The 16,445-nt window shown below is 41.0% G+C and overlaps 1 protein-coding gene across 9 annotated transcripts in view; it reads right to left on the bottom strand.

Moving 5' to 3' along the window:
• The window catches only part of LOC308639067 (zinc finger protein 124-like), a 216,794-nt gene that overhangs the window by 100,389 nt on the left and 99,960 nt on the right, over nt 1-16,445 (bottom strand). For 2 of the 9 annotated variants that reach the window (XR_014019969.1, XM_081277049.1), the window contains exon 1: nt 15,347-15,466. The exons of the other annotated variants lie outside the window; for them this stretch is intronic. The gene's annotated coding sequence lies outside the window, so the exon portion shown is untranslated. Of the gene's footprint in view, nt 1-15,346; nt 15,467-16,445 lie in introns of those variants that run through there. 9 annotated transcript variants of the gene reach the window in all.

Genomic DNA, 16,445 nt, shown 5'->3' with positions numbered 1-16,445 from the left:
CCCAAGAAACATATTTCATTAACTTAAAACAATATACAAAGAATACTGAGGGGGGCTGGGGATGTGGCTCAAGCGGTAGCGCGCTTGCCTGGTATGCGTGCGGCCCAAGTTCGATCCTCAGCACCACATACACAGATGTTGTGTCCGCCCAAAACTAAATAAATAAATAAATAAATAAATAAATAAATAAATATTTAAAAGAAACATAGAAAAAAAAAAGAATACTGAGGAACAGCAAAACATAACTCATGAATGGAAAATAACAGACGTGAGATTGACCATGCCTGAGTAAGACAAGACTCCAGAATCCCTGGGATAAATTATTTTTCTACTCATTTATTCATTTGTTTGTTTATATTTTGTACCAACGATTGAACCAAAAGGTGCATAACAAATAAGCCACATTCACTGCCCTATTTTATTTTTAATTATTTCTATTTTTGAGAGAATTTCTCTAAGTCGTTCAGTGCCTAACTTGATGAACCTTCCTTTGAAGTTGTGATCCTCCTGCCTATGAGTCCTGAACTGCTAGGATTAAAAGGATATGGGGGCCCTAGGCTAAATTTTCAAGTAACTGTCTTGAATTGTTAGTATGCATGCACCGGAAAAAAAAGTCAAAATACATCAGGCAGAGACATACAAAAGTCCCCAGGACAATGAAGAATAAACTGCTACATTGGGAGACCTCAGCACAACACTGCTGGGTCTGTGATCATGTAGCAGAGCAACAGACAGGAGGGCTTCCCTGGCCATTAGTCAAAGTGAAACACACAGCCTTCTCAGGATCACAGTACCACCACCCAGAACAGGCCACATTCTGAGCCATAAGCCTCACCTCAACAAGTATGCAATGCCAGTGAAATCCCAAGTAGGCTCAAAGAACATGGGAGTTAAAGCAGAAATCAGATCAGAAGCAGCTGGAAAACCTCTAAGCAATGGGAGATGCCACACAGGGCTCTAAACAAACACAGGAGGAAGAGGCGACTTAAGGGCATATGTGACCATGTTGAGAAAAATGAAATATAAAAGTCCAACATGAAAAAAGAGCACAGATGGTGCACTGGGGGTCTCTACAGCATCCAAAGCACATTCCAGAAAAGAAGAGTTAAAAGCAATCATTGACCCTTGTACTTAAGGAAAGGAGAGGAAAAAGAGCAAGGTAAGTATAAATTAAGCACAGGCAAGTAAGAGAAGGTGTTGGTGAAACCACAATCAAGAAATCAGCAGGGGCTGGTGCTGGGGCTGGTGCTGGGGCTAAGCTGTAGCTCACTCTCCTTGCATGTGTGAGGTAGTGGGTTTCATTCTCAGCACCACATATAAATAAATAAAGATCTACGAACAATTTTGAAAAATTAAGAAAAAACAATTATTAAAAAAAGAAATCAGCAGTCAGCAAAACCAAGTTCTACATGAACATCACCATCTCTGACAAGCTAATATGTGGCTAAAGAAACAGAGGACAGGAGTGAGGTTATGGCTCAGTGTAGAGAGCTTGCCTAGCACCAGTGAGACACTGGGTTGAATCCATACCAGCACATCAAAGTAAATAAATAGAAGAAAGGTATGAGAAATACAATAACAATAAACAAATAAGAAATCCAAAGACACAGTCACTACTCAGTAGAGTTAAAATAGCCACCATTACCCTCCACGGGCTCTTCAACAATATCATAAACATGCACTTGACACAAATCTGATAACTTAGAGGAAGTGGCCCAATAATTTCAGAGAGACCATCTCCTACAACATACACAGAAGGACAAATACACAAAACAGCTGAGCCTGTGCCTACTGAAGAAACTGACTCAATAACTAATTACCATCAAAAAAGTGAAATGTAGGACTTTTAGACATCCTACAGGCTGCTACCAGACACTCCAGAACTGCCACCAATTTTCTACATTTCTTTTGAGAATCCAGAAGCAGAGAAAACACCTTCTAATTCCTTTGGAGGCATATGTTACATTATTATCAAAATTAACTTGATAAAATGAGGCAGCTATGAATTACTCTCATGATCATAAATGTAAAATACCTCCACAAACATTACTTAACTGAATCTAGAAATTAATAAAAAGAATTGCATACCAAGTACAAGATGTTGAAAACACTGGAGACTATAAGCTAGAGAGAAGAGGTGCATGATACTATGGGTGATGGTTCACTCAAATGTTCACTTTGATGGAATTAAGAGACACTAATGATTAATAGACTTCTGGGTACATCCATGAGGTTGTGTCTAGGAGTGATTGGCATGTGGGATAGCAAATAAGAAAACCTTCCTAAGTGTAGGTAATGTCATCCAAATAGGATGGTGGCTTGCATGGAATAAAAGTTGCAAGAACATGGTAGCAGCTGCAGATGCAAGCTGGATTCTACACAGATGGGTTTTCCACTGCTGCTGTGATTGCCTGAGGATATCAACTTTGCCTTCTTTACTCTTCCAAAGCTGATTCTGCCAGTGATTCTCCAGGGAGTTTCCAGAAGCATTAGATCTCAGACTAGGGTAGCACCATTGATCCCTCTTGTTCAGAGGCTTGGGCATCTTGGGCGGCACAGCTACTACATCTCCAGATCCCCAGCCAGCAGACTGCCGCAGAGGACTCCCCAGCTTCAAGTCACCTATGACAATCTAACAAATCCCCTATTTGTATTCATTCTTCTTGTTTATTCTGTTCCAATGGAGAACCCTAACTACTGTACTATATAAGACTACAATTGCTCTCAAAAATAAATTCAATAAAAAATGAATCAACTACCACAACATGGAAGATTCACAAATATATATATATATAGAAGAAACAATATTATATACTGAATACCTTTTCCATAATAATGCAAGAGTAAAGGAAAGAGGAAGAGTTATATATGCAAATTTCAAAACTATGAAGAAAAGCAAGGAAACTGATTTTCGTTTTTTTTTTTTTTTTAAAGAGAGAGTGATAGAGGGAGGGAGGGAGGGAGAGAGAGAGAGAGAGAGAGAGAGAGAGAGAGAGAGAGAGAGAATTTTAAATATTTATTTTTTAGTTATCGGCAGACACAACATCTTTGTTTGTATGTGGTGCTGGGGATCGAACCTGGGCCGCACGCATGCAAGAGGAGCGCGCTACCGCTTGAGCCACATCCCCAGCCCCGGAAACTGATTTTCAATACTGTTTCCATTTTGAGAGAAATGGGTGACTTATCTTTAAAAGTCATTATAACTCCTGGTTTGGTGGAGTTCACTTAAAATTTTTGCAACTAGAAAAGTCAGGGCAGGAAGATGACAAGACTAAAGCCAGCCTCAGCAATGGAGCAAAACAATCACAAACATAGTCAGACTTGGTCTTAATAAAAAATTACAATCAGGGGCTGGGGATGTGGCTCAAGCGGTAGCGCGCTCACCTGGCATTCGTGCGGCCCAGGTTCGATCCTCAGCACCACATACAAACAAAGATGTTGTGTCCGCCAAAAACTAAAAAATAAATATTAAAAATTCTCTCTCTCTCACCTCTCTCTTTAAAAAAAAAAAAATACAATCAGGAAAAGAGGCTGTCCCTGAGTGACAGAGCACATTCCCAGCATGTTTGAGGCACCTGGTTTGAAACTTAGATTTACCAAAAAAAAAAATCAACACAATTAAAGTATTTTGACCATCTCCAACTATTAATTAATTTAAAATAAATTAAAACATAAAAATAAGAAATGCTGGAGATGTGCTCAGTGGTCAAGTGCCTCTGGGTTTAATCCCTAGGGAAACACACACCCACCATCAAAAAATGCTTTCAGCAACTTGAAAGTATTTTTTGAATGACAACAAGCAGGAGCAAGTTCCTGGCTTAAATCCCACCACTTAATACATAAGTAAATAAATCAATAATTGTCCACTTTCTTGGGCTGGGATATAGCTCAACAGTAGAGCATTTCCCAAGCATGCCTGAGGTCCTGGGTTCAATCTGAAGCAGGGCACAAACACACACACACACACACACACACACAAATATAACTCTACTAAACTTCATCTCATGAATGATGAAAAATGATTATAACAGGAAAGGTACAAAATGAGAGGCATAAAATACAATGAAATTAATAGAAAGATGATATAATTTCTTACCAAGGAGATTAAGGAGACTGAACTTCTCCATGATCTACACTCTCTGAAAACCCCTGAGCATTTTAGAAAATTCTGTGAAATCCAGGGCCAGGTGTGCTGTGCTTCTTGGTGAACTTAAAAAAAAAAACCCTACTTCTAATAATGGAAATGAGACCATATTTAAGATCAGTCAAAATCTTGTAGTGATCATAGTGAGTGTAGACAGAGAGAATTCATGTAACTCCCAAATTTCATAAGCTAACAGTCCAATTCCCAAAGGGGTGGCCCAAGGATAAGACACATTTTTTTTTCTTTTTGATACCTTGGATTGAACCCAGAGGCAGTTGACCACTGAACCACATCCCCAGTATTTGAAGTCTCACCAAGTTGCAAAGGGTCTCGCTAAGTTGTTAAAGCTGTCCTCAAACTATAAATCCTCTTGCCTCAGCCTCTGGAGAAGCAAGGAGTACAGCTGTGCACCAGTGCACCTTGCCATAAATTAGGATGTAAATGTAAGTAGAATGGAAATGTAAGTAGGCTTTTTAAATCCACTTCTTTTTTCCCTCTTTCATCATATTTCATCATATTTGGTTCTGAATAAATAAACTTGGGCCTCGGATAAGTGAGCAGATCATTTCACAGTGATAACCACAGATGGCTGGTGCTGAGGGAGCAAACATATCAGGCTCAAGAGGCAGGGAAGGTCCCCTGCCAGCTGGGACATCCTCACACCTGGGCATGCTCACTGAAATACTCCATGATCACTCTCCCGTGAGACCTAGACCATGACTCCAGGCTATGAGGCTTTTCAGATTTTCACAGCTCTGCACTGGGGTGGCTGGTCCTTCTGCTCTGGAAGTGTTTTTGCTCCTCCACATTGTGAGGGAATGAAAGGGTCAGGAATCACTGGTTATATGGCTCCTCAGCACCAGCATCCACAGGCTGATTGTCCACCTGTCTCCAAGGAATGGGAACAGGGCTTGGGGAAAACAAGATCCCAAGAAGTTAGCGGTCTAGATGAGGCTTGTTCCGGGACATTCCTTAGACCCAAGACCTCAGCTGAGCCCCCAAGAGGCTGTACCTCACAACTTAGGCTGCCCTCTAAGAGGAGCTGACCCAGGGCATAAAATTCCTTGAACCATGCAGGGCACAGGACAGCTGTGGGCACATGGTGGCAACCCAGGAAAGGATAGTGGCTGAGAACATAGGACTTTCTCAGGTATCAAAAGAAAACCAGCCTGAGAAATCCGATGTGCTGTCTATACCCAAGAAAGATAAAGAGAGAAGCAGAGGATTTTCCCAGGTGTGAACTGAAGTTCTCTATGAACTTGCTCTGTATCAGTGAACCTTCAGACCACGTGACTTTGGGAAACTACACCACCATGAGGATAGTAAAACGGGGTCCTGGATGGATGGCAAAAATACTCATCTGATATCTTAAGCCCTTTATTTTTTTTAATATTTATTTATTCTTTTAGTTTTCAGTGAACACAATATCTTTGTTGGTATGTGGTGCTGAGGATCGAACCCGGGCCGCACGCATGCCAGGCGAGTGCGCTACCGCTTGAGCCACATCCCCAGCCCTCTTAAGCCCTTTAATAGCCAATTACCTTAATTTCTATATTAGTCCCAAATTCTCAAAACAAATGCAACCTTGCCTGACATATCACCACCATCTTCCAAAGCTAACAATGTATTTAACAGACCTACAGAAGAGACTCCCCACCCCCCGTTTTTTTCTGTAGCCACCCATCTGATGATCCCACCAATGCAATTGGTTAATGTATTCATACATAACTTTCTTTTACAAATGACCTTGTCAGCCAAGCACAGTGGGGCACAACTGTAACCCCAGCTGCTTGACTAGGTCAGGAGAACAGCTAAATTCAAAGCCAGCCTCAGCAACTTAGTGAGGCCCTAACAAACTTAGTGACATCATGTCTGAAAATAAAATATAAAAGAGCTGCAGATCTGGCTCGGTGCTTAAGTACCCCTGGGGTCAATCCCTGGTATTTAAAAAAAAAATGTAATCTCTTCCTGGTTAAACACCTACATCATTCAGGATAAGCTGAATCCACATTCCTGAATATGGTCATTAACAGGTATGGTGGCCAGTGCCTTTAATTCCACCACCTAGAGAAGCTGAGGCAGGAGGATCACAAGTTCCAGGCGAGGCTGGACAACATAGCCAGATCCACTTTGAAAACAAAATTTAAAAGGGCTGGAGATGAAGGTCAAGAGAATAAATCAGACATTTCATCCTATTTGCATATGTGACTACATGACCAGTGTGAATGGACACTAGGTACAACCAGAAAAAGGAGAAGTTACACTCGATTTACGTATAATGTGTCAAAATGCATTTTACTGTCATGTATAAGTAATGGAAACAAAGTAAAATAAATCAATAACTTCTACCAAAAACAAACAAACAAACAACAAACAAAAAAGGGCTGTGGATGTAAACCAAGATCCAATATCCCTAGTACCAATAACCCACTGCCTTATTTCATTTAAAGTAGCTATTTTATCGGAACACAGCATGTGTCAAGTGACTATTCTTTTCCCTCAAGTATGATATTCAGAAACAGAAAACAAAAGTGTTATTCTTGCCAGGGACAGTGGCCCAGGCCTGTAATTCCAGGGACTCAGGAGGCTGAGGCAAGAGGATCACAAGTTGGAGGGCTGGGCTGGGGATGTGGCTCAAGTGGTAGTGCACTCTCCTGACATGCATGCGGCCTGGGTTGGATCCTCAGCACCACATACAAATAAAGATGTGTCTGCCCAAAACTAAAAAAAAATAAATAAATATTAAAATTTCTTTCTCTCTCAAAAAAAAAAAAAAAGGAAGAAGAAGAAGTTGTAGGGCAGTGTCCCAAGCAACTGAGATACAATCTCATTTTTTTTTTTAATTCGGGGGGAGGGTATGCCTGAGGATTTCACTGATAAAGCTTCTCTAGTTCTGAACTGCAATAAAAAAACAAAATTTGTTTGAAATATATCAGTAGAGAAAAAGTGAAAATTAATAGGCTGTGTCCATTTGAAACACAGGAGGAAGACCAGATATTCATGACGGGAAGTGGAAAAGATGGGGCATTTTAGAACACAGGAGGCAACTGCAATTGAAAGACCTACAGCAGCTTTCAGAGGAACTAAACTGGGGGAAGGAAAGTGGATTTGGGATCCTGCTTCCTACACGTTTGGAAGAGTGGGGGCGGGCCACCAGCAGGGAGGGGAGGGGAAGCTGGGGACAGGAGCCGCCCATTCAACAATGGAAGCCAAGGGACAGGACCCAGGGCCACCTGCCAGGGGAAACTGGGCCTCATGCTCCGCAGCTGACCTCAGGGACTGGATACCCAGCCCAATCCTAGAGGCCAGAGAGCAGAAGCGCAGGGCCACCCGCCTTGGAGGACTAGGCTGCACCCTCTGCACCAACCTTGGGCACCCAACACCCAGCTCACCCCGCGGGACCAGTGGAAGAGGCTTAGGGTCAGCCGCCAGCGAGGTGGCTTCAAGATTCTACCATCCAGCCCAACCCCCAGGACCAGGGGACAGAGACCCAGGGCAACCTCCAGAGGCGACTCCGCCAGGCTCTGCCCCTCACCCCTTTGCGGGGGCCCCAAGGCAGGTGCTGACCATGTCCCTTCAGCCCTCGTCACATACTCACCATTTTTGTCTTTCTAGAGGACCCGGTGTTCTCTTGAGGACCTCAAGGCACCAGAGACAGAGGGAAGCACAGGCTGCTCAGAATCACCGAGGCCTTTTGGCAGAGCACATGGGGCCCAGGAGCAAAGTTGGTCCAGAAGAAAAGCCCGCGAGATTTCCAAAGCCCGCCCTTTCTTCTCTGGTCCGGATCTGATTGGACAGTTCCACCCCAGCATCCCTAAAGGGCCGCCCCTAGTCAGGCCTCTGCATTGTGACTGACAGCTAAGGTTATCCAATCACTAACCAAAATTGCCTAGAGTGGCAGATCCTTGGCCCCAGCCCTTTTCAGGTGGAGCTTCTTTCCTGGGCTGGGAACTAATCCAGGTGGGAAGCCTTTGCTTGAACTTGGTACAAAGGGTAACATCTGGGATTGAGCTCTGGCTGAGGGAGACTGCTTTCCCTGCACGGGTGATGCCCTGGGTTTTAACCTCACCACAGAAACAAACAACAATTAAAACATATATACAAAATATTAGAAGGGCAGGGAAGAAGTCACTAAAGAGAATGAGAGAAGGCAGGTAGAATTTAAGGAAGGTGGAATAAGAAAATTGAAAAGAAATGAAAAGACAAAAGAAACAAAAACAAACAAACAAAAAAATTAGAAAATAAAGAAAGAAAAGAAAAAATTTTTTTACAAAAATAATAATGATAATAAAAAAATTAAAATTAAAATTAAAAAAATAATAATAAAATTTTAAAAATGAGAAAAAAAGAAGACCTTAAAAGAGCGTACTACAGGGATACTGCCACATCCATGTTCATAGCAGCACAATTCACAATTGCTAGACTGTGGAACCAACCCAGATGCCCTTGAATAGATGAATGGATAAAAAAATGTGGCATTTATACACCGTGGAGTATTACACAGCACTAAAAAATGACAAAATCATGGAATTTGCAGGGAAATGGATGGCACTAGAGCAGATTATGCTTAGTGAAGCTAGCCAATCCCTAAAACACAAATACCAAATGTCTTCTTTGATATAATGAGAACAACTAAGAACAGAGCAGGGAGGAAGAGCAGGAAGAAAAGATCAACATTATACAGATACATTAGGTGGGAGGGAAAGGGAGAGAAAAGGGAAATTGCATGGTAATGGAGGGAGAACTTCATTGTTACACAAAATTACACATAAGAGGTTGTGAGGGGAATGGGAAAATAAACAAGGAGAGAAATGAATTACAGTAGATGGGGTAGAGAGAGAAGATGGGAGGGGAGGGGAGGGGGATAGTAGAGGATAGGAAAGGTAGCAGAATACAACAGACACTAGAATGGCAATATGTAAAAACGTGGATGTGTAACCGACGTGATTCTGCAATCTGTATTTGGGGTAAAATTGGGAGTTCATAACCAACTTGAATCTAATGTATGAAATATGATATGTCAACAGCTTTCTAATGTCTTTTTTTAATATTTATTTTTTTAGTTTTCGGCAGACACAACATCTTTGTTGGTATGTGGTGCTGAGGATCGAACCCGGGCCACACGCATGCCAGGCGAGCGCACTACCGCTTGAGCCACATGCCCAGCTCGCTTTGTAATGTTTTGAACAACCAATAAAATATATATATATATATATATATATATATATATATATATATAGTTACTTAAGGACTCTAAGGCCTGAGGAGCCCAAAATCAGGTGAAAATCAACAAATGATAATGCTGTTTACCATGAGGAGTCCTTATTCCCGAATCCTGCAGTATAACACCAGAGAAGCAGGTGGAGAGTGGAAAGTGGAAGGTTTAATAAGAGAAAGCACAAAAGACTCCCCCCACCCCAGGAAGAAGGGGACCCAAAAGTCAGAATCCCGGGAAGGGGGGAGGTCTTCTCCCTCTTAAACCTAAGGTCTTCTTTTGTCCTCCCACATTCCTGTCCTTTATTTTCCTTTATTGTGCAGTTGATTGGGCATCAGGATGGAAAGCCAAAGGGAGGGAATTGGGTGGACTTATGGGGTGAGAAGCAAAAACCTGGGCAGGAACAGCCTAGGGTGGTGTGATGAGCATCTTCCTATTTCACTAGGAGCTACTTCATTAACCCTTATTTAGGACTTGCCCAAGGCTATGACAACAGGAAGAGTTCATTTCTCAGGTGTTTTTCTGGTTTCCCAGGATCAGATCAGATTGCATTTTTTTATTGGGCCTGATATTAGACCCCAGAAGTGCCACAGTACACTCTTTTGGCCTTCCTTTCCAAATGAACACTGAGACACAGCAAAAGGCTGGCAAGAGAGAGAGCAGTGACAATCACCCCATCTTTGGCATGTTGGCTACCTTAAAAATTTGAACACAAGTATGTAAGAAACTCTTAGCAATGATCATACAAAATCCATGATTCCTGAATACGTTGCGGGTGGGGTTTTGCTCAGGATGCTTTCAATCTTTAGGACAGGTCACTGAATTCTTTAGCCTAAGCAGAAATAGCCCTCTCCACATCATGTACTGCACAATGTCACCTGGTTGGAGGCTGGAGCTCCATTACTGATGTAGGGCACATGAGGCTAGACACCCAAGGAATATTCCAGGAGCAGATTATTAGATGCAGGGTTCTAAAGGGTATCACCTAAAATTTTTTAGATCATTAGTTGGAATTTCATTGATTTTTGTGGACACCTAGTGTGACAGGGATGGAGGTTTATATTTTGTGTAAGGGTATACATAAAGGTGTTGTTTTGTTTAGTTCACAGAAAGTGCTTTGTGTACAAATTGTAAGATTGGTCAGCGGTCTTCTAAGCTTTAACACAAAAACAGAGGTCTGTGTTATAACCCACATTGAGATCTTGGCAAAATCTTTCCCTGACATTCTGTTGAAAGAAGATTATGGTGAAGGTCTCTCAAGAAGCTAATTTAAGATTATTTGGTGGGGAAGGGAGAGCCACTATATTAGGACATCAGTCTGCGATGCTCCTTACCAAACCTTTGGTCATGTGGTGTGTATAAAACAAAATCACACAATATTCCCAGGGCTACTGAGGAACTCTAACACAGAGAGAAAAAAAGCCAGGGTTTCCTGGAATTTTCCACCTAGATATTATTCTTGGGGAGAAAAGCTAACTTGGATACAGTTTTTTTTTAAAAAAATTCACTGGTACAAAAGACCTTTAAGAAGGAAGAGACCATCTGCAATTGTGGAGGAAACACCTGCAGAGCTGCATCTGCTGATGCGGTCATCAGTGGGGTCCACACACACAGCACCAGCAAACTCATTGCCTGAGATAAGGGAGTGCTCAGTGCTAGAATGCCAACCTAGCATGCACAAGGCAGGATTGGGTCCCCAGAACTAGGAAAAGAGAAAGCAACTCAAATATAGAACAAAATATATTTTGAGAAAGTGCCTCTCCAAATAATACACACAAAGGACATTATTTTTCAATGCTCTTTAATGTGTGTACATACAATGCAACACATGAGACTTAGAACAAGCACAAGTGACAAGAGTGGGGTCCCAGAGTCATCAAGAGATTGATAAGTAATCAAGGACAAGAAAGAGGCCAGCTGCAGGATACACAGACACATCCCTACGGTAGCAGCGACCAGCCTCACCCCATCTCAAAAAATGACTATTAAAAAGACTGTGGAGAAACTCAGTGGTGGAGCACTCCTGGGTGAAATGTGACAAAGAAAGAGAGGAAAGAAATTCAGAAGAGACATTTCACCAATCTTTACCAAAGGCTGGAGTGGAGAGGCCTAAACTAACATACAGAATATGTAATGAAACATTAGACACAAAAGACTTAAAATACAGGAAAATGGAATCTACCAATAAGAGAGATTTAACCGAGAAAAACATGTTGCTTTCAAATCTTCATGCTGATGCAATGCTCCTCTCCAACCCAGGGTGCATTTTTGTTGCCTCTGAATAGATAAACAATGAAATGAAGGCACAAACCTTTTCACACACCTACAGTTTTTTTCTCAAAATGAATACATAAAATGAAATAAAATAAAAATATCCTCAAGTCTGAACAAGTTCAAATGGATCTGAAACAAGCAAAGGTCCTACCACATTTCTATATACAGGGCTTTTCTCCAGTGTGGTTTCTTAAATGCTGTTCTATGGGATGTGGAAAGTTGAAAGTCTTACTACAATTTTGAAAGACAGAAAAAGGATCTTCCCAGATGTGAATTCTTTGTCTTTGAAGAAAACTCTGAAAGCTGAATACTGCCCCACATGGCTTACCCTCAGCATTTTTTACAGTATGAGTCCTTTCATACAATGGAACAAAACTAGAACAGCTCAACAACTTATATTTCTTTTTTGCATAGGATTTATTCTTTTTATTCAAAAAGAATCTTCTGACGCCTTAGTAAAAGACTGAGAAAACTAGATTTCCCACATTTCTCACACTCACAGGGCTTCTCTCTGTGTTTTCATATATGAGAAGAAAATAGGGCTGGAGGGGAAGCTGACAGGATGTAGCTTTTCTCTGCTATGTATTCTCATAGTATTCCAGGGCTTTTCTCTGGTATGTATTCTTGCATGTTTATGAAGCTGATGGGATGTAGCAAAGGTGTTGCCACACTGCTTACATTCAGAGGGTTTGTTTTTCAATGTGAATGAAATGGCTTTGAAGGCAACAGGGAAAATGGAATGATTTGTGATAATTTTATACATTTAAAGAGTTACTCAGTTGGAAGTGGTGGTGTATGCCTTTAATTCCTGAGACTTGAGAGGCTGATTCTGAAGGATCAATGTTGGAGGCTAGCCTCAGCACCCTAGGAAGACCCTAAGAAATGCAGCAAGTCCCTATCTCAAAATAAAAAGTAACTGGAATGTAGCTAAGTGGTAGAGCACAACCAGACTAAATCCCCAGTGTCTGTCTCCCTCTCTCTCTCTCTCTCTCTCTCACACACACACACACACATTTTCAGCAGTGTGAGTCCTTCCTTGTCTTTGAGGATGACATGAAATATTGATTTACCAGGTTTTACATTCAAAGGATTTTTCTCCAGTAACTTCCTACATGTATATGAGTGAAACGTAATAACAGAAAAGTTTACCAATTGTTTTCATGCATACTATTTCTCTGCAGTATCTGTTCTTTCACGTGTGTGAAGCAGACAGGATGTGGCAAAAGCTTTTCCACATTGTTGTTATTCATAGCGCTTTTCTCTGGTATGTATTCTTTCATGTCTGTGAAGCGTAGGGGATGTAGCAAAGGCTTTGCCACACTGCTTACATTCATAGGGCTTCTCTCCAGTGTGCATTCTTCCATGAATCTGAAGAGAACTGGATGTAGAAAAGGCTTTGCCACACTGCTTACATGCATAAGGCTTCTGTCCACTATGAGTTTTTTCATGTGTGTGAAGGTGACTGGATGAAGCAAAGGCTTTACCACACTGCTTACATGCATAGGGCTTCTCTCCAGTGTGCATTCTTCCATGAATCTGAAGGTAGCTGGACGTAGCAAAGGCTTTGCCACACTGCTTACAATCATAGGGCTTCGCTCCAGTATGAGTTTTTTCATGTGAGTGAAGGTTAGAGGACTGAGTGAAGGCTTTCCCACACTGCTCACATTCATATGGCTTCTCTCCAGTATGAGTTCGTTCATGTATCTGAAGCCAAGAGGGAGTAGTAAAGACTTTTCCACATTGCTGGCACTCAGAGCATTTCTCTCTAGTATGTGTTCTTCCATGAATATGAAGGTTACTAGATGTAGAAAAGGCTTTTCCACACTGCTCACATTTATAGGGCTTCTCCCCAGTATGAGTTTTTTCATGTGACTGGAGGTAACTGAATGTAGCAAAGGCTTTGCCACACTGCTTACATTCATAGGGCTTCTCTCCAGTATGCATTCTTCCATGAATCTGAAGAGAATTGGATGTAGAAAAGGCTTTGCCACACTGCTTACATGCATAGGGCTTCTCTCCAGTATGAGTTTTTTCATGTGAGTGAAGGTTAGAAGACTGAGTGAAGGCTTTGCCACACTGCTTACATTCATAGGGCTTCTCTCCAGTATGAGTTCGTTCATGTTTCTGAAGGCAGGAGGCATTAGTAAAGGCTTTTCCACACTGTTGACATTTATAGGGCTTTTCTCTGGTATGTATTCTTCCATGTATATGAAGCTGATGAGATGTAGCAAAGGCTTTGCCACACTGCTTACATTCATAGGGTTTCTCTCCAGTATGAATTTTTTCATGTGAGTGAAGGCCAGAGGACTGAGTGAAGGCTTTTCCACACTGCTTACATTCATAGGGCTTCTCTCCAGTATGCATTCTCTGATGTATTTGAAGTAAACTGGGAAAAGCAAAGTCTTTCCCACATACCTTACATTTGAAACCTTCATTCCCCATGTGTGTGATCCTGTGCCTTTGAAGACTTGTGTATGAAATACAGGTCTGACCACCTCGTTTACATTCATACACTTTCTCTCCAGCATGAGTTCTTTCATGTCTTCTTAATACAGAGGAGAAACAAAAGGCTTTCCCACATACCCCACATTGAAAACGTTTACGTTCACTGTGTGTTCTCATGTGTCTTGGAACACCCGTGGGAGAAGACGAGGCTTCACCACATTGCTGATATTCATAGGGTTGGCACCCAGTATGAGTATCATCATGCCTTTGAATGTCACTGGAATGATGGATGACTTTCCCACGTACTGTACATTTAAAAGGTCCATCTCCAGTTTGTATTAACATTTGTGTGTGAACATTTTGGGGAGAAACCAGAGATTTCTTATATTGTTTAAATTCACATGGCTTCTCTTCACATTCCTCATGCTTGTAGTATTTGCATCCAGAGTATGATGTGATCTGCCTATGAAGGAATGAAGGTCATATGAAGTCTTTTGCACACATAATCAAGTGACATGGATTTACTCTATTAAAATTTTTCTTTGTTCAATTAAGAATTGGAATCGATTTGAAGGTTTTCCCACAGTATTTTGTGCTTTTGAGTTTACCATAAGAGTTCTTTAAAGAAGAAGTGACCAGCACATAATCAATGCTTGATTCATTCACAATTTTCTATGTATTGATAGATCTTTACATTACTACCAACATCAGGTAAAGGCTAGGTTTTCTGACTTGTTCAACTTGCCCAAAAATAAGGAGATTTAAAGCAAACAATCCTTTTCAACATAGCTTCTCTATGGCTATTATCCAAATAGTGATATTCACATATGCAATTTCATATACTTTTTGCATGTCAAATACTTTGAAAAGACAGAATATCTGTTACAGGTAAGTATATATTTCAGGTAAAAACCACTATAAGAATAAATACTTCTCAATTTATGCATACTTCTTTCGTTGGTTTGCTTTAAATATTACATGACAGTTCTCAAACCCCCTCATGGACTCCTCTTGTGAGGACAGTTACCTTACATTGCTCCCAGAGTTTTCAGTATGAACTTCAGTGGTCTTGTCCTGCCAATTGTTTCCTAAAATGAGAGAACAGAACAATCTTTATGAATAATCAGGAGCTAACAATGCTTTGCCAAATGATACATGTTATTTATGCTGCAATAATTCACCAACTGATTCCCTTTTCACCTTCTACATAAATGACCAAAATAAACATGACTTCTCTATTTGATTAAATTTAAAAACATCATTATTACCTATAGAAGACAGGTTTCTGAGGACTTCCAGCATCACATCTCTGTAAAGGTTCTTCTGGGAAGGATTCAGCAAAGCCAACTCCTCCTGGGTGAAGTTCACAGCCACATCCTTAAAGGTCACTGAGACCTAAAATATCCCACCAAATGTATAGTGGAGGCCAGGAGAGATTGACAGCATGAGAAATGTATACTCAACATGCATGGTGTTCACATGATTCCAGGAGGAACCCTAAGGTAAAGGATGAACTTTGGCTTATCATAACATGTTGCTTCATCCATTCTCTTGGTCAAATGTTCAACACTGGTTTAGTAACTAACAAACACCCTACACCAATGCAATATTTTGAAAATAGTGGAGACTATCGGCTGGAGAGAAGGGGTATTCCATACTATGAGTAATGACACATTTAATTGTCACCCTGATTGGATTAAAAGATACTGATGATTAATGAGATTCTGTGTGTGCCCATTCTGCAGTGGCCTGAGGGTATCAGACACTCACTTGTTCACTCTCCCAAAGTGGACTCTGCCAGTGATTCTCCAGGGAGTTTCCAGAACCTTTGGTCTGGACTAGGGCAGCACCATTGATTCCTCTTGTTCTGACACTTCAGCCTTTTGGACTCTGCAGCAACTACTCTGAAAATTTTCCAGCTGCAGATGGCCACTGTGGACATCCAGCTTTGGGTCAAGTAGGCCAATCTAATAAGTCCCCTTTTATAATCAAACTTCCTCTTGATGCTGTTCCTCTAGAGAACACTGACTAATAAACTATGTAAGCAAAAAATTCCTCTGAAAAACAAAGTCTAACTAATAAAGAAGTAAATAACCTACCAAGCCATGAAGTTTTACAAATATATACATAAGAAATAATAGTAATTGCTAAATACCATTTTTATAATAATGCAAGAATAAAGCAAAGAGTCATACGTACAAATTTCAAAACTATGGACAAAAGCAAAGAAACTGATTTTCAATACTATTTCCATCTGGAAATAAATTGGATGATAAATCTTCAAAAGTCATTCCAGGGGCTGGGGTTGTGGCTCAGTGGTAGAGCACTTGACTCGCACGTGCAAGACCCTGGGTTCAATCCTCAGCA

Source organism: Spermophilus citellus (genome assembly GCF_964194105.1).
Source record: "Spermophilus citellus genome assembly, chromosome: X".
Lineage (NCBI taxonomy): Eukaryota > Metazoa > Chordata > Mammalia > Rodentia > Sciuridae > Spermophilus > Spermophilus citellus.
The sequence above is the reverse complement of the archived record's forward strand: the minus strand, read 5'-3'. Positions and strand labels throughout refer to the sequence as shown.